Here is an 18,925-nt window from a genome sequence, read left to right on the forward strand (position 1 = left end):
CTTACAATTAAAACAAGGCTCTGCTACAGTTCGAGAATTTGCCGATGAATTTCAACGACTAGCAAGTAAAATTGTAGGTTGGCCCGAGACCACCCTGATCCATCATTTCAGGGAAGCCTTGCATCCTGACATTCTGAACTGGTCTTACATGCGAGGCGATCCCGATACCCTCGAAGACTGGATCCTATTAGCCGAGGAAGTGGAAAGCCGCCGACGCTTTATTTCTCTCGTCCGTCAAAAGCACAAGGAAAAAGGCACCCAAAAGCCTCAACCCAAGGCACCACTGCTCGTCCCACGAAATCCCCCACGTCCGCCCCAGGAACGTGAAGCCCGATTTCAGAGGGGTGCCTGTCTTACTTGCGGAGAAATGGGCCACTTTGCAGCCGTTTGCCCACGCCGCCAGGAATTATTTCGTCCCAGCACGACAACCCGCGCCCGAGGTCGTCCACCACGCAGAGGCACCGCGGCCACCCGCAGCGCAGCTCCGGGAAGACCCACACCCTCTGCACTCCATGCCGGGGACCCAGCCTCCCTGCCTACTACCAACGACCCCGCCGGGTCTCGGATTACAAGTGCCCCATTGGGGGACGACTTTCCCTCTTCGGATGAGGAAAATCCTTGGATTTCTCCAGCCTTAAACCTGGAATCTCCCCTCGACTTGTCAAAAAACGGCTCCGGTCTGTGGTGAATGGAGCGTCTCCACAGACCTCTCAGGATCTTCCTATCAAACCGAATGCTCCTACCAAAATCAAAGAAGTGGACTCCACCGTCTACGTGGATGCAGTTTTACAACAACTTAACGGTGGCCCACAAATCCCCGTCAAAGCACTAATTGACTCCGGTTGCTGTCGCACTCTCATAAGCGAAACCACTTTTGCTGCACTCAGAGCCGACTCTGAGGCTTTACCCGCCCCCGTCCAATTTGCCCAAATGGACGGAAGCCATTTCCAGGGGGGTCCAGTTGATCACCGCACCATAGGGGTGGCAATGGGAATTGGTTCCCACTGGGAACAAATAGACTTCACTATAGCCCCTATCCGATTTGAAGTGGTCTTGGGAATTAACTGGATTAAAGGACATAGTCCCAGTATTGATTGGGAAACAAACACTATCTCCTTCGCTAGTCCCACCTGCGACCAGCATCGGCAAAACTTTGCTCTGCTATATCCACCCGTTCCAGCATTAACCTCTACTGCCCCAGCACCACCGGCTCTACCCGCTGTATACCGGGACTTTGAAGATGTCTTCGACCTTAGGGAATGTGATGCCTTACCCCCCCACCGGGCCTCAGACTGTGCGATTGAAGTGGTAAAGGACTGCACATTAACCAAGAGTAAGATTTACCCTATGAGCGCTTCCGAGCGCACTGTCCTCCGGGACTTTTTGGACAAAAACCTCGCCAGAGGGTTCATTCGCCCTTCGAATGCCCCAAACTCGGCCCCCGCGTTTTTCGTCCGGAAAAAAGAAGGCGACCTTCGCCTGTGCATTGACTTCAGAAAGCTCAATGCGGTTACCCAGACCAACGCCTATCCTATCCCATTAATATCCGATATTTTGGGACAATTACAGGAAGGCCGTGTGTTCTCTAAATTAGACTTGGTGGAAGCTTACTACCGAGTCCGTATCCGCGAAGGGGATGAGCACCTCACTGCCTTCTCTAGCTGTTTCGGAATGTATGAATTCCTTGTGATGCCGTTCGGATTAAAAGGGGCCCCGGGGGTCTTCATGCAACTCATCAATGAAATCCTACATGACCTTCTATATCGTGGGGTGGTGGTCTACTTAGATGACATTCTCATTTATTCGAAAACTATGGACGAGCATGTGGCTCTGGTCAGGGAAGTTCTGCAACGCCTGCGTAACCATCAACTTTTCGCAAAACTAGCTAAGTGCGAATTTCACCAAAGCAAACTCACGTTTTTGGGATACATCATCTCCCACCAAGGTCTTCGCATGGACCCCGCCAAAGTCCAAGCCGTCCTCGATTGGACTCCCCCCACCAACCGGAAGCAAGTACAGCAATTTCTGGGATTTGCAAACTTCTATCGAGGATTCATCCCTAACTTCGCCCAGGTGGCTCTACCCATTACGGACCTACTGAAAACTAAGGGAAAAGTAAGCTCGGCTGCCTTGCCCTCCGCAAAAATCCTATGGACTGAGCAATGCCAAGCCGCCTTTCTGGCCCTCAAACGCCTCTTCACTTCGGAGCCGGTGCTACAGCACCCAGACCCAAATCAAATGTTCATTGTGCAAGTCGATGCTTCCGATGTAGCCATGGGAGGGGCTCTCCTCCAGCAAGGACCGGATGGTCTTCTTCACCCTTGCGCTTACTTTTCAAAAAAATTTGCGCACGCTCAATTAAACTGGCCCATCTGGGAGAAAGAGGCCTCAGCAGTTCATCATGCACTGACTCTATGGCGACAATTCTTGGAAGGGTCTAAAGTCCCCTTTGAGGTTTGGACCGATCACAAAAATCTAGCTGCCCTCACGGGGTCCCATAAGCTATCGGCGAAACAACAACGGTGGGCGGAGTTCTTTGCGCAGTTCCGTTTCACCCTGAAGCACGTCCCTGGGAAGCAGAACGTTCTCGCGGATGCCCTCTCCCGTTTACCACAATATCCGGTAAAACTCGAAAGACCCACCAACTCTCTGTTCACCCCTATGCAACGTGGGGCTCTACCTATGCTGGCTGTGCAAACTCGATCCCAGCATCAGCACACCTTACCCAACGTACAAGCTCCGCCAGCCCCACCGACTGCCCAGTCGCCACCGCAACAAACCGGAGTTCCCGCCCTTCCTACCCCTCCGACCGCCCAGCCGCCTGCAGTCTGCGCGCCGCCGCACGTAAGCACTAGCCCCATAACTGTTTCTAAGATCTCCATGGCCGACGGGGGGGCCCCCTCCAAAATCCCCATCTCCGAGTCCTTTTTAACTGTCCTTCGGGACCAGTGCCTTTTAGAACGCACCGCTCATACCCTACCTCCTGGTGTTTTGGAACAAGGAGGCTCCTGGTACAAGGACTCGAAATTGTATGTACCCAAAGCTCTCCGAAAGGACGTTTTACATTTAGCTCATGGAGCCAAAACAGCTGGGCACTTTGGGTTTCTGAAAACCCTTCACTTATTGCGCAGACAGTTCTGGTGGGGGGGAATGCGTTCCGACATTGACTCCTTCATCCGCAGCTGTCCCGTTTGTGCCGCTGCGAAACGATCGCAGGGAAAACCCCCGGGACTGCTACAACCTCTTGAAACGCCCAGCAAACCTTGGGAAGTGATTGCTATGGACTTCATGACTGATCTCCCTCTCAGTGGGGGTAAAACTGTGTTGTGGGTTGTTACTGATTTGTTTTCTAAGCAAATACATTTGATTCCATGCGCAGGGATCCCCTCTGCTCAGAAACTGGCCCGCCTCTTCGTGACGCATATCTTTCGCTTACATTCGTTTCCGCGTAAGATAATTTGTGACCGCGGAAGTGGTTTCGTTTCTAAGTTTTGGAAAGCTTTCCTCAAGTTGGTGGGAGTGGAACAAGGGTTGTCTAGTGCATACCATCCTCAAACCGATGGTCAAACTGAACGTGTCAATGCTGTACTTGAATGTTATTTACGCTGTTATGTTAACTACCACCAGGATAACTGGGTGGAACTGTTACCTTTAGCAGAATATGCCTACAATAATGCCATGCATCAATCCACAGGTTTTAGCCCATTTTTTGCTGTGTATGGACAAGATTTCAGTCCCATCGCTCCTGCAGATGATGTAGAGGGGGAGGGGAACCCCGACATTGCCTCCTGGGCACACGCCCTCCGTACCACTTGGCCCTGGCTCGTTAGCAACCTCGACCGGGCCAAACGTAAATACAAAGCGCAAGCTGACAAACATCGCTCCCCCGGGGGTGATCTGCAAGTGGGTGCTTTGGTTTACCTTTCCACCAAGAATCTCCGTTCCACCCAACCGTGCCATAAGCTCAGTGCTAAATACATTGGCCCTTTCCCCATCACCCGGGTCATAAACCCTGTCACGGTGGAACTGGCTCTCCCCAAATCCTTGAGGCGTGTGCATCCTGTTTTCCACATTAGCCTCCTCAAACCCCATGTTGCTTCTCCACAGTGGCATCCGGACCCACCTCCTGCGCAACCCATCATGGTGGGGGGGGAGGAACACTTCGAAGTCTCCAAGATCCTTGACTCCCGTGTTCACCATGGCAACCTGCAATATTTAGTCCGTTGGAAACATTTCCCCCCTGCCTATGACGAATGGGTGCGCGCACGGGATGTCTCCGCCCCCGACCTCGTCGACGCCTTTCACATTGCTTACCCAGATAGGCCAGCCCCCTTGCGAACTGGGAGGGGGCCTTGAGGGGAGCAGAATGTCAGGCTGCTATCTCGGTTTCGTTATTGCCTCTGTCTCCGCGCTGTATTGTCTGCCCCCCAAGGTCGCATACCTAGGCCTGGGAACTCAGCTCCTGGGAAACTGTATTCAGCCTGTGCGTGTAATCTCCCGCCTTTCCTGCCTTATAATATCTCCCAGCTAGTGAGTCTCTCATAGCTGTCATTTTATTCGTTTGCACTGTATGCCTATTTGACCAGTAAAAGCCATCTGTTTGGACTCTATCTGACTTTGTGGTGATTTCTGGTTCTGTGGGCCAAGGGCTGACAGGGGGGACGGATTTGACTCTTTCTATTTTATCTTGATTTTATAGCTGGGGATGTTTTAACTATAATTGTAAGCTGCCTTGGACCACGAGGAAATGCGGGGTATAAATGTTTCAATAAACAAACAAACCAACAAACAGCATTGTGTTTCACATGAAGCTGCTTCATACTGAGTCAGAACCTTGGTCATTCAAAGCCAGCATTGTTTACTCTGACTGGCAGCAGCTCTCCAGGGTGTCAGATAATGGTCTTTCACATCACTTACAACCTGATCCTTTTTTTAAACTGAGGATGCCAGGGATTGAAACTGGCGCCTCCTGCCATGCAAAGCAGAAGCTCTACCACTGAGCCGCAACCTGAGTGGGTGCAGAAAACATCAACAAGGATGATCAGGGGGGCCTGGAGACCAAGCCCCACGAGGAAAGTCTGAGGGACTTGGGAATGCTCAGTCTGGAGAAGAGGAGGTTGAGGGGGGACATGATCGCTCTTTTTAAGTATTTGAAGGGCTGTCTCTTAGAGGAGGGCAGGGAGCTTTTCCTGTTGGCAGCAGAGGATAGGACTCGCAATAATGGATTTAAATCACGGGAGGAAAGGTACCAGATGGATATTAGGAAAACATTTTTTACAGTAAGAGTAGTTCAGCAGTGGAATCGGTTGCCTAGGGAGGTGGTGAGCTACCCCTCACCGACAGTCTTCAGGCAGCAGCTGGACGAACACTTGTCAGGGGTGCTTTAGGCCGATCCTTAGGGTTGCCAGCTCCAGGTTGGGAAATACGGGGATTCAATGCCACCTTCCACCTTCCAAAGCAGCCATTTTCTCCAGGTGAACTGATCTCTGTCAGCTGGAGATATGTTGTAATAGCAGGAGATCTCCAGCTAGTACCTGGAGGTTGGCAACCCTACTGATCCTGCATTGAACAGGGGGTTGTACTAGATGGCCTATATGGCCTGTTCCAACTCTATGATTCTAAACTCTCCAGCCCCCCCCCCCCATAGTGGGGATTTTGGATGGATCCCCCACACTGCTATCTTTCACAAAGACCCCCAAATAATGGCACTTGAAAGCAGATTGCCTAATTCAAGTTTAAGGAAAGCCCCAGCCTTCCTCTCTTGTTTTCCTTGGTTAATTCCTGATTTTTGAGCCAGAAGAGATCATCTCTCACCTTGACTTACTATGAAATATTGGTTTTAAGCAGAGTTTAGTGATTCTTCTGGAGCTCACAGCATGGGACGTGTCATCTGGAAGGGCTTGTGAGGTTTTTAACTTCTCTCTGTGTGTGTCACTTCCCCCAACACAAGCACCATGGGTTTGTTCCTGACCTCAGAAAGCATGGAATTCCCCCCAACCTCATCAATCTGAGTCTCACAAATCACATGAGCTTGCCTCTGTGCCCTTACTACAGTGAAAAGTCTCGAATTATAACAGTAGAAAAATAAATGCCCTCCTCTGGTAAATCAATGGATCGAGGACCTTAGAAATCTATCAGTATTTGAATGCATGGCATATAGATGACAATTGCATATGGACTTATTTTTAGATATTTAGAAACCTTTCATAGAAACTTCTGTGTAGATCTGCCACCACTGTTATATTTTTGTCCAGGTATTTCCCCCCCTCTTTTTTTAAAAAAATCTCTGTTTAGTTGCTGGATTTTGAGGGGGGGGGGTTAACCTTATTTTACTGTTGTTCTTTTTAAAGAAAGAAATAAAACAAAAAAATGAGCTTGGCTACAAGAAAAATCAGGATGTGAAGACAGCCCGTTTTGTGAGAAAGTCTTTGTGCGCAAGTCAGAAAAGCTTAAGCAAGGATATTCTTATATATTTTTAAAAAATCTCTTAAGAATGTAAGAAGAGCCCTGCTGGATCAGACCAGCGGTTCACCTAGTCCAGCATCCTGTCTCACACAGTGGCTGACCAGTTACTCCGAAGGTCCAACCTTCGGGCTTAGAGGCCGAGGCCTTCCCCTGATGTTGCCTCCTGGCACCGGTATTCAGAGATTTACTGCCCCTGAATGTGGAGGTTCCCTTTAGTCACCATGATAGTATGAAGTATGGGGCTAACTTCTAAATATGAAAAAAAGTATGAAGAATTATTGTGAGACAGATGTGATGGGACATTTGCACATGTGTTTTGCTTGATTTTACTTATGCAGTGACATAGTATCATCTACAGTTAATTCGTAATGTTTTGATAAGTGGGGAGGAACAGTGTCTTTCCTTGCTGGGAAACTCCCGTAGACCAAGAGTTCCCTGCAAAGCACTCTAGCACCCTGGTAACCACTTGACGCCAATCAATGTCCTCCTGAGAACCTCTAGACCAGGGATCACCAACCTTTTTGAGCCTGTGGTCAGGTTTGGAATTGTGACACAGCATGGTGGGCACAAAATGGCCACCACAGGAGGGGGAGCCAGCCACAAAATGATTGCCATAGCTTAACTTCAGTAGCCCAGTGCAGATTCTTGTGCTGTGGTGGCAGCTGCCACCAAAACATTTTTTTAAAAAATCTGCACAGCCAAACAGGAGCCTTGCTGGGCAAAAGCCCTACCTGGTCCTGCCTACTTTCTAAAAACACTTGGCGGGCACCAGAAAAGGTGTTGGCAGGTGCCATGGTGCCTATGTGTACTGCAAGGGGTACCCCTGTTCTAGACTGACCCACTGAGCAAATATTCTTCGAGCACAGCACTAGAGCCATAATGAAGTGACTTAAGTAGTAACCCTAGAAAATACCTTGTAACCAACTACGTACTGCCCATGCGATCTAGCATGTGGGGAAGAGATTTTAGGAAATATCCCAGAGAAGTGCATTGTACTAAGTGAAGCCAAAAAATTCCTTTATAAAAAGGTTTCTTATAAAAGGGTATTATTAAAGTATTTATTGTAACTGTGCATCTGTTTCTTTTATGTGTCTTGTAAAGGGAATGCTTCTCTCAAGGGGAGTTGAACCGTTACACAAGAACTCACATGCACCTACTGAAACTGATGGGGAATGGGTTCACAAAAGGAAAGAAATACTTCTTTACTTGGTGATCAAATAAACCATGGAATTCACTGCCAGTAGGGTAATGCTGGCCATGAGCGCAGATAGCTTTAAAAGGGGGTTAGACAGATTCAAGGAGTAGAGATCCATAAATGGCTACTTGTTCAGCTCATCAGAGTCCCTTTACGGAGGGCTTCAAGGAGGATCAACAGAGAGGACTGCATTCAAGATGTCTGGCGCCGTACTTTCCTTTCTGGAAACAACCAGCGTGGTATAGTGGTTAAGAGCAGTGGACTCTAATCTGGAGAACCAGGTTTGATTCCCCACTCCTCTACATGAGCAGCAGACTCTAATCTGGTGGACTGGGTTGGTTTCCCCACTCCTACACATGAAGCCAGGTGGGTGACCTTGGGTCACAGCTCTCTTAGAGCCTCTGTTGTGGGGAGGGGAAAGGAAAGGTTGTAAGCTGCTTTGATTCTCCTTGAAAGGTAGAGAAAGCACCTAAGAAAGACATGTTCCAACGTTTTGATTCTCCACCGTTGCAGGGAAGGAACCTTTGTGAGAGGGAAGTCTTTTTGAATTTCCCTTCTAATGCCGCAGAGGGCAGAGCCCAACATTGAGCTAGGGCAGTGGTTGGCAAACCCCGGCTCGCGAGCCGCATGTGGCTCTTTGGTCCCTTGACTGCGGCTCTCGAGGAGGAGGAGGCGGCGGCGCACTGTGGCTCCTCCCTGCAGGTGGAGGCGGCGAGCGGCCGGTGAGTGGGCGGGCGGCTGTTGCCTCGCCTCTGCTCCCCCCTGGCTCACGGCCCTCCGCCAGGGGGCGGAGGTGCGGGGTCGTGGCCCGGGCAGGCTAGGCTGGCTGGTCGGAGGAAGGGCTGGGGAAGCACGGAACCAGCGTTCGCCTTCCCACCCATGCGCGCAGCTTTGCCCATTTCGCCCTCCCTGCCTCCATCTTGGCTCCTGTCTGGGAACCACGTGCAGTAAAGCGGATGGAAGTCCGTGGGGCCTGCGCTGCCAGCACGTAAGATGGCGACGGAGTCGCTGAATCGTGGGCGGCCATTGGCTTGGGCGGGTGGCCAGAAGGCTCCACCCCTTCACCGAGGGCTTCGCTCGGACCGTGTGAGAGGAAGCGAGAGAGGAGGGGACCCGGGCCTGGCTGCGGGGGCGCCCTGTGGCAGAGGCCCCGGCGTGGGGCCGGAAGAAGAGCAGAGCTCATTTGCACAGCAGGGAAACCCTAATCACAACCTATGCAGTCATTCCCCCCCCCAAAAAAAAAAACCAAAATGAGCCGTTCCTTGCACAGTGCTAATCACAGAGCTGCTGTCTTTTCGGGCGTTGGTCCAATGATCTTGCATTTTTTCGTTGGGACGAGCACATTAAAAAAATTTTTTTTGAGAGCAGGGAGGCATGCTCAATCCCGGCAGCGGGAGAAAGGGAGGAACAGGCGGGGAGAAACTTTGTGCCGGCAGGTGAGCCCTGACTTGTGTGTGTGTGTGTGTGTGTGTGTGGGCGCTCTCTCTATCCCTCAGTCTCTCTCCCTTCCTCATCCTGCTGCTTCCCCTTCCCCCATCTGCCTCTCGCAGCAATTTTGCTACTTTTCAAGCCCTTGCCCTCCTCTGCATTCCTTCCCCCTCAAGCCCATGAACCGTTTACAAAATCCACTTCAAGGACATTCCATATGAGGGAAAAGTTTGATTGGGACCCTGCACAAATAAAAATGGTTGATCTAATGTTCCAACGTTCCCGTGTTCCTTTGTAAGACCACAAGCACTTGGGGGGGGGGATTAAGTAACAATAATGATTGGTGGATGCAAACGGGAAGGGAGGGGGAAGGTGGGATGGGAGGAGAAAGGCTTTTCATTGGGTGTTGCAAAAAGAGGGGAGGAGAACTGAATAGTGTATGTAACTGAACACACCCCTTGGATTGCGGGTTTTGAAATGACATAATGAAATACATCGTGGTATAGGAGTTTTGGGAAAAAACAGATGTCTGGTGCTTCCAAAGCATTTCCAAGCCGAAATGGGAGGTCTGAGGTGCGATCTAACCTGGATAACACATTTTTTTTAAACATAGTAAATACTGAGTGCGTTAGGCCCCTTTGATCCTATCTGTTTTTACTTTAATTACTGTTTAGCTATTTTCATCTTGCCCTGACCTGGATGGCCCAGGCTAGCCTGATCTCGTCAGATCTCAGAAGCTAAGCAGGGTCAGCCCTGGTTAGTATTTGAATGGGAGACCACCAAGGAATACCAGGGTTGCTGTGCAGAGGAAGGCACTGGCAAACCACCTGTTAGTCTCTTGCAATGAAAACCCCAAAAGGGGACGCCAAAAGTCGGCTGCGACTTGATGGCACTTTACACACACATTTTCATCTTAGTCTACCATTTAATAAGTTTAGGTTCTAAAACCTAAGGTCATTTTTTTATCCCAAAAATATTGATTTATATATACTGACCATACCTTCCAGTCTATATCAAAGTCGGAAACCCAACTATCTTCAATATATTTACTTAACTTGGCTGTCTTGGCCAACTACTTGGTTTTGACAGATGCCCTAAAAAAGGCTCTCTAGCTAGACCAAATTGCCTTTCAGAGTCTTTTATTCTTTGTTTTACTGCTTGTTTTGCTCAATGGGTTGAAATTAAATCAAAAGAGTTTCTGTCTAGACATTAGGAAGATTTCTCTAACAGTTAGAACGGTTCCTCAGTGGAACAGGCTTCCTCGGGAGGTGGTGAGCTCTCCTTCCCTGGAGGTTTTTAAGCAGAGGCTAGATGGCCATCTGTCAGCAATGCTGATTCTATGACCTTTTAGCAGTCCACAGTATCTGTAACACTCTCCTCCAACACCACATTTCAAAGGAAGCCACAGCCTAGTGAGTTGTAATTTTGGCCACAGCACCTGCAGTGCTGCATACTAATTAGTGCACACCTTAATTAGGAAGACGGACTGTGTCAGCTGAAGCTGAGAACCTGTCAGTCTGGCATTTGTGACTCCTCCACATCTGGGTGGGTCCTGGCGATTCACCAAATACTACAGACGAGTGGCAACATCTGTCAGTTTCTGAAGAAGATACAAGAAATGCCATGGGACTCCAAAGGTAGCAAGGGGCCTAAGATGACTGGTAGCACATGGTCCCAGCTTCAGTCCCTGGCTTCTCAAATTAGAAGGGTCTGCAGTTGCCAGCCTCCAGGTGGGGCCTGGAGGTCTCCCAGAATTACAGCCAATCTCCAGACGGCAGAGATCAATTCCCCTGGAGAAAATGGCTGTTTTGGAGGGTGGACTGTGTAGTATTATACCCTGCCGATGCCCTTTCCACTGACCTCCCCAGGTTCTACCCCCAAACCTCCAGGGACTTTGCAACCTGGAGCTGGCACCTCTAGAATGGTCCTAGGCAGTAGCTGATTGAGTGTGGCTTCAGTGGTTGGCAAAGCCCCAGCCTGGCAGTGTGCCCATCCCTCATTGCAGCTGCTGGGTTGGTCTCCCATTTCCAGAAATGCCTACAGAGTGCAAGAGAATTAAGCTCTACTGCCTTCGCCAAGACCATATGTGCCGCCAAATGTTAGCGGTGCCCTTTCATCCTCTACACTGGACAAACAGGTCAGTCCCTACGCAAAATGGCTGGCCTAAGATTGGCAGTATTCAAACAGAAAAGTTTCAAGGGGAGATTACAACATGAGATTGCTGAAGTTGACTTCATTCACAAGTTCATAACAATGCCCCCACCCCAGGGATGAATAGGGACAAGGATTCTTATCTCACAACTGATGCATTTCCCCTCTGCTCTGATCTAGCTGATTACCATGCACATTTCACCTCTGTATCCTGAGCTCCTTCTTTGCAACACCCCTCCCACCTTCTGACTGGAATATGAGGACTCAGAAATCTCCATTCCATCTCATATCTGAGGAAGGGAGCTTTGATTCTCAAAAGTTCATACCCTAAACATCCTGGTCTCTAGAGTGAACTGGATTTGAATTTACCTCTACATAGGATTTTTACTGCTGGTTAACCTGTGTCTCTGCCTTACTGTATTTTGAATTCCTCTGGAATTCCTAGGCAGAGTCCTTACTTCTGGGGAACTTCCAAAATATCCCCGAAAGGATACACACACACAAAGGAGAAAAGGAAACATACAACCCTGACAATGGAATCAGAAAGAAGCAAAGTAATAAAGGTATACAAGCAGCAGGAAAAGAAGTGGAATGGGGGTAGGTGGGTAGTGGAACTTGACTGGATGGAGAATTTTGAGAACTTCAGAGAGGAGACTCGGACTGCAGTGTGTTCTAGAGTTGCCAAAATCTAGTAATTCTGGAAGAATTCCAGGCCTCACCTGGAGATCGGTAACCCGAAAGCACACCTGGGATCTTGCTAGGGTTGCCAACCTCCAGGTACTAGCTGGAGATCTCCTGCTATTAAAGCTGATCTCCAGCCAATAGATAAGGTTGCCAACCTCCAGGTACTGGAAAAAAGGCACCACTATACCTATACCTCATAGGTTTGGAAATCAGCACAGGAGCGAGTAAGTATAACAAAGTGCAAAAGCATGTGTATTAAATGCCACAACATCATATGAGCACAAACAAACAATAATATCTAGTACAAAGTAACACTCTATCTAAATACTAATATATACAATAACAGAATGATGAAACGTCTTTTGTATGTTGAATATAGTTCTTCAAGCTTCCTACAACCTATGGTCCAATACTGGTACCACCAGAGAATCTTCCAAGCTGGAAATATTTAGATAGAGTGTTACTTTGTACTAGATATTATTGTTTGTTTGTGCTCACATGGTGTTGTGGCATTTAATACACATGCTTTTGCACTTTGTTATACTTACTCGCTCCTGTGCTGATTTCCAAACCTCCAGGTACTAGCTGGAGATCTCCTGCTATTACAACTGATCTCCAGCCGATAGAGATCAGTTCCCCTGGAGAAATTGCCGCTTTGGTAATTGGACTCTATGGCATTGAAGTCCCTCCCCTCCCCAAACCTTACTCTCCTCAGGCTCCGCCTCAAAAACCTCCCACCAGTGTCGAAGAGGGACCTGGCAACCCTACCAATAGAGATCAGTTACCTGGAGAAAATGGCTGCATTGGCAATTAGACTCTGTGGCACTGAAGTCCCTCCCCTCCCCAAACCCCACCCTCCTCAGGCTCCGCCCTCAAAACAGCCAGGTATTTCCCAATCTGGAGCTGGCAACCCTAGATCTTGCCCTCCATCAAACCACCTGGGACTGACTTCTGAATCAAAAGATATTTGTTTTGGAGGAGTCTTGACATCATTAGCACCATTGAGAGCCAGTGTGGTGTAGTGGTTAAGAGTAGTGGTTTGGAGCGGTGGACTCTGATCTAGAGCAAAGCTTCTTAAACTGTGGGTCAGGACCCCATATGGGGTCACATAACTGAATGTGGTGGTCACGAAAAATTAGATTTATTATCTGTAAATGTTTGATTTGTATATCTATTTTATATACCTATATACTAAGGGTCTTCCTTGGGTGAAAAGAGGTTGCGAGTGGAAAAAGTGTAAGAACCCCTGATCTAGAGAACCGGGTTTGATTTCCCTCTCCTCCAAATGAGCGGTGGAGGCTAATCTGGTGATCTGGATTTGTTTCCCCATTCCCACACATGAAGCCAGCTGGGTGACCCTGGGCTAGTCACACTCTCTCAGCCCCACCCACCTCCCAGGGTGCCTGTTGTGGGGAGAGAAGGTGATTGTAAGCCGGTTTGGGTCTCCCTTAAATGGTAGATAATTCACAGTGGGTAGCCGTGTTAGTCTGTCTGCAGTAGTAGAAAAGAGCAAGAGTCCAGTAGCACCTTAAAGACTAACAAAAATATTTTCTGGCAGGGTATGAGCTTTCGTGAGCCACAGCTCACTTCTTCAGATACAGCTAGAATGTGAATCCATCTGTCTTTAAGTAGAGGAGAGTGAATTCAGACAAGCATGAGTATGTAAATGTGAATAGCAGGCGTGATGGGATTAGGTGCGGTATGCAGAAGAGTCTGTGATGTCCAGGGGAGAGATGGGTGTGGAGAAATCAGCATTGGTAATGAGCCATGAATGCAAGGTCTTTATTCAGCCCAGGTAAATGCATGGTCTTTAGTCTGAATATCAACTGCAATTGTCCTGAATATCAGCCTTATTGTCCTGAAAACCTCCAGACTAACAAAGACTACAGTCCACAATAGCCATGCAGATTAGCTTTGGATTTCACACATTAACCGATCACTTCAGGATGCAATGGTTCCATATTAACATGCCACACCCTCATGAGCACATTAGCTTGATACTTACAGGACAATGGTTGGCACAGTACCTTGGATACTTTTTGCAGGACAATGACTCAGCTCGAACCCAACCCCTTTCTGACTACATATTACTCTTCCTACACACTTGACGCGGAGAGACGCTGTCCTTCCGTGTTCCTCCTCTGAAGATGCCTGCCACAGCTGTTGGAGAAACATCAGGAAAGAAAACCCCAAGACCACGGTCGCACAGCCCGGATAACCCACAAGAGCCAAGGAACTCTGACCGCGAAAGCCTTCGACAATATTTTGCAATTCAGCCGCTAAAGGGTAGAGAAAGTCGGCCTATGCCAACCAGCTCTTCCTCCTCGTGTCTCGTTGGACGTTTCCTCCAAGAGAGGACTTGGCTCTGCGGGCGGGACCCCCGCGCACACAGGCCGGGGGTGGCCCGCGCGCTTGGGGCCAGCGCTGCAGCCCTTTGCACGTGGGCAGGAGGGCGACACCCCTGCAGGAAAGCTGGACCCGGTCGTGCGCTCCGCCCCAGCCCGAGGCGGAGCTCGGCCGTCCGCGCACCATCCGGCCGCCGGAGCGGCTCTTTCCGCGCGAAGAAGAAGCGGGGTCAGGTGAAGCCCCCAATCCTTCCCTAGTGTCAACGTGAAGCGGTGTGTGTGTCGGGGTGGGGGGTAGATTGGGGTCCAGCGGCGGCCCTTGAATTTTGCTCCGCAAACTGGAGGCTTTCTTTCTTTCTTTCTTTCTTTCTTTCTTTCTTTCTTTCTTTCTTTCTTTCTTTCTTTCTTTCTTTCTCTCTTTCTTTCTTTCTCTCTTTCTTTCTTTCTCTCTTTCTCTCTTTCTCTCTTTCTCTCTTTCTCTCTTTCTCTCTTTCTCTCTTTCTCTCTTTCTCTCTCTCTCTTTCTCTCTTTCTCTCTTTCTCTCTCTCTCTCTCTTTCTCTTTCTCTTTCTCTCTTCTTTCTCTTCTTTCTCTTCTTTCTTTCTCTTTTCTGTCTTTCTTTCTCTTCTTTCTTTTCTTTCTGTCTTTCTCTTCTTTCTCTTTCTCTTCTTTCACATTTTTAATTGTTTTTTATAGTACAGTAGTTTCCATCCTTCATTAAGATGGTTATATGATATAAACAAGGTTTCTCTATTCTGTATAACTAATTAGTTCGTTCTGTTGACGTTGACCTTCCCTCCCTCCCTCCTCTGTCTTTTTGATAACTTTTTTTGTCACCTTTGCATTTAATTTCTAATTCAATACAGTGCTTCCTATATAATTCGGATTACAATTCTTAAAATCTAAATCATTGCTCTTAATAATATTTCTGCCTTAAGCAACTGAATTAGAGCAAAACGTAACCTTCAATACTTCCCAATTTGAATTCATTTTGACAGTATATTGTCCATGCCTCCCGTTCTCCCACAAATTCTGTATTTTCCTTTTGATTCGCAAACTGGAGGCTTTCTTGAGCAAACGCGGCGGGTCGTTTCCTTCTTTAAAACTGCAGCGTCGTTTGCAAGGGTTTTCTGCAAAAAAGCGATTGTTGCAAGACCTCCTTTTTGCCTCTTCTGCAAACGGGGCTCGCTTGTGTTCTGTTGGGAGAGATCCCTTTCGTTAAAGGCGATTTAATCGGAACGGTGTCAATATATATACCCCTCAACTGCCTTGCACAGAACATTCTGCATCTAGACTCTGGCCATTTATGCATGGGATCTTTTGCCTTGGATTTGCTGCTCTCTAGATGCACATTTTCCCCGTCCACACTCTCCAAACTCTGCATGGGGGCTTATTTTTTAGTTCTGAAAACTCAGATGGGGAAAATGTGCATCTACAGAGTGGCGAGTCCAAGGCAAAACCTCCCATGCATAAATGGCCTCTGTATTTGTTTATAGGAGTATTTTCCTCTTGTGCTAAAGAGGAGGACTGCATGAAGGCAGTTTTTCGAGAACAAGGAGCCCAAACTTCTCTGCATTTGTTGATGAGGTTTCAGGTACTTTGCTGGTCCCGTTCATGAGACTTCTCTAGAGTAAGAGGTCAGTCAGTAGCAGTTATAGGCTGTGTACAATGGTAAGGGCCATGTTCCATGCGGTGTTTGTAGCATCCTCAATTTATAAATGTGCACACCCAACTTCAAGGGGGGGGAACCTTCCCGTTCTCCAGGGTGTGTGTGTGTGTGTGTGTGTGTGTGTGTGTGTTTTAAGGGTTCTTTATGCCCAAAATAAAGCAGCCTGGCAGAAAATTTCAGGCCTTTATTGTTGTTCCACCCAATATTTTATTGAGAGTCAGTGTGGTGTAGTGGTTAAGAGCGGTGGTTTGGAGCGGTGGACTCTGATCTGGAGAACTAGGTTTGATTCCCCACCTCTCCACATGAGCAGCAGACGCTAATCTGGTGAACCGGGTTAGTTTCCCCATTCCTCCACATGAAGCCAGCTGGGTGACCTTGGGCTTGTCACAGCTCTCTTTGAACTCTCTCAGCCTCTTTTACCTCATAGGGTGACTGTTGTGGGGAAGGGAAGGCGATTGTAAGCAAGTTTGATCCTTTCTTAAGTGGTAGAGAAAGTCGGCATGTAAAAACCAACTCTTCTTAAATGTAAGTTTCCCAACTGAGGCAAATAGTGGCTCTCGGGGCCCGTTTTAGGTCAAGAAAATGGCGATAGGGTGGTGCAGGAAATGCTTAAGCCCCATGCCTTTGCCTGCTGCTGTCCCAATCTGAATCAGGCCCCTGCAGTTGGAAATGTGCACTTGGAAATGTACCATGCGGCCTTAAGTAGAGATACACCCCTCTGTGTGCCTGTGTAAAGTGCTGTCAAGTCTCAGCTGACTTATAGCAACCCCTCGTGGGGTTTTCAAGCCAAGTGATTAAGCAGAGGTGGTTTGCCATTGCCTTCCTCTGCCTTCCTCTTCCTTGGAGAGGACTCCTTTCCAAGTACTGACCCAATTTAGCTTTCAAGATTGGACGGGATCAGGCTATACCATGCTGCCTTCCTTCCCTGTTCATCAAATTGCCATTCTCAAAATTCTTTAGGGAAAATAATTAGTTATACTATACCATTCCACATCCCTATACCCCTCTAAGACTGTTGAATTAAAAGGGTGTCCCTCTGTTTAGGGTTGTGGTGTAATTTCCCAGCCCAGTACTCCTAGACCACACATGCCGGTAGTCCACCTGTCAAACTTCGGGACTTTGTAACTTGTGAATTGACCCTTTATAAGTGACAAAGCAAAGGGAACCCTTTTCAGTCAGGCCAAAGGCAACCACGTTGACCTTCCACTGATTTCAATGAGAGAGGCGCACCCGTATGTACATCTCTCTTATCAAAATGAATTAGCAAGCAGTCCCAACCCATCTTTATTTACCTGAAAGAAAAGGGCATTGTGTTCCATATGGCGTATCTCCCAGTTAAGGGTGCATATATCTGTCCATCACATTTTTATCTCGTCCTTCCTCCAAGGTGTCTGTTGTGGGGAGGGGAAGGGAAGGTGATTGTAAGCCGGTTTGATTCTTCCTTAAGTGGTGGGGAAAGTCGGCATATAAAAACCAACTCTTCTTCTTAAAAACAGCACTGAGCTCCCAAGCGCCAGTCAGACCTTTGCATCTTTGCTCTGATTTTCCTTAGGTTTACCAGTTAATCTGCTTTTTTTTTTTTTACACTCCTTTGCTTTCCAGTGTGGAAGGGACCACAGACCAGTGGTAGAGTACATCCTTTTCACATGGAAAACCCCGTATTCAGTCAGTGGCATCTTCCATGAAAAGCATCTCAGGCAACTGGGCTGGGCATGGAATCTCTGCCCCAGACCTAGAGAGATGCCGTAATGTACACAGTACTGTGCTTGATAGACTGTTGCTCTGACGCTGTATCATGCAGCTTCTTGTATCTTAGAGTTGACTAACCCCAAGACGTGTCTGAGGACCGGTCTTGTCAGTGGTAATTAAGCCATGCTAGCCAAAATGAAACCTCTGCATAGAGAGGGACACATGCTTTTTTGAGATGCAGAAGCTGGGGATCAGCAATGGGAGAAGACCATCAGCTTCACCCCTGCTGTTGTGTAGAAGAAGAGTTGGTTTTTATATGCTCATTTTCTCCACCACTTAAGGAAGAATCAAACCGGCTTACAATCACCTTCCCTTCTCCTCCTCACAACAGACACCCTGTAGGTGGGGCTGAGAGAGCTGTGACTAGCCCAAGGTCACCCAGTTGGCTTCATTTGTAGGAGTGGGGAAACAAATCCAGTTCACCAGATTAGCCTCCACTGCTCATGTGGAGGAGTGGGGAATCAAACCCGATTCTCCAGAGCAGAGTCCACCGCTCCAAACCACCGCTCTTAATCACTACACCACACTGGCTCTCCTAAAGGCCTCTTCCTTGTTGCCTGCTCGAAGAAAAATGCTTGACTCCATGGGTCACGGTGTGATCCTCCAAGGCAATTCTGATGCTCAGTTCTCTTGGGTATTTTTCCAGATGCACTTATATCCCACTTTCTTCAATGTGCTGTCCTCCAGGTTGCTTACAGAAGATTCCAGGGGACATCTCCCATCTAAGCACCAGTCAGACCAAGACTAGCTTAGTTAGCTTCGTGTAAGGTTATTGTATCAGGTGCTGTCTGGTGAGCCATTTCCCCCCCTGCTATCTGTTGGACATCACATTCTCTGTCATGTGGCTTCCCATCATTACATGGCAGACGTCTTCCAAAGTGTTGTAGGATAGAGCAATTGGGTGTGATCTTCCATGGGTCTCCCACTATCTCATTTAGTTTGACTGTCAGTATGACCACAGATGAACTCTAAGTACACTTTTGCTTGGCACTTGTTGATTATACACCAGCAATGTTGGGCTGGTGACTAGAGTTGCCAACATCCAGGTGGTAGATAGATCATGATGGGTAGCCATGCTAGTCTGTCTGTAGCAGGAGAAAAGAGTAAGAGTCTAGTAGCATCTGAAAGACTAACAAAATTTCTCGCAGGGTATGAGCTTTCGTGAGTCACAGCTCACTTCAGATACTGGCTGCATCTGAAGAAATGGATCATGAAAGCTGTGGATCATGAAAGCTCTTAC

The sequence above is a fragment of the Euleptes europaea genome, chromosome 5 (assembly GCF_029931775.1).
Source record: "Euleptes europaea isolate rEulEur1 chromosome 5, rEulEur1.hap1, whole genome shotgun sequence".
NCBI classification, from domain to species: Eukaryota; Metazoa; Chordata; class Lepidosauria; order Squamata; family Sphaerodactylidae; genus Euleptes; species Euleptes europaea.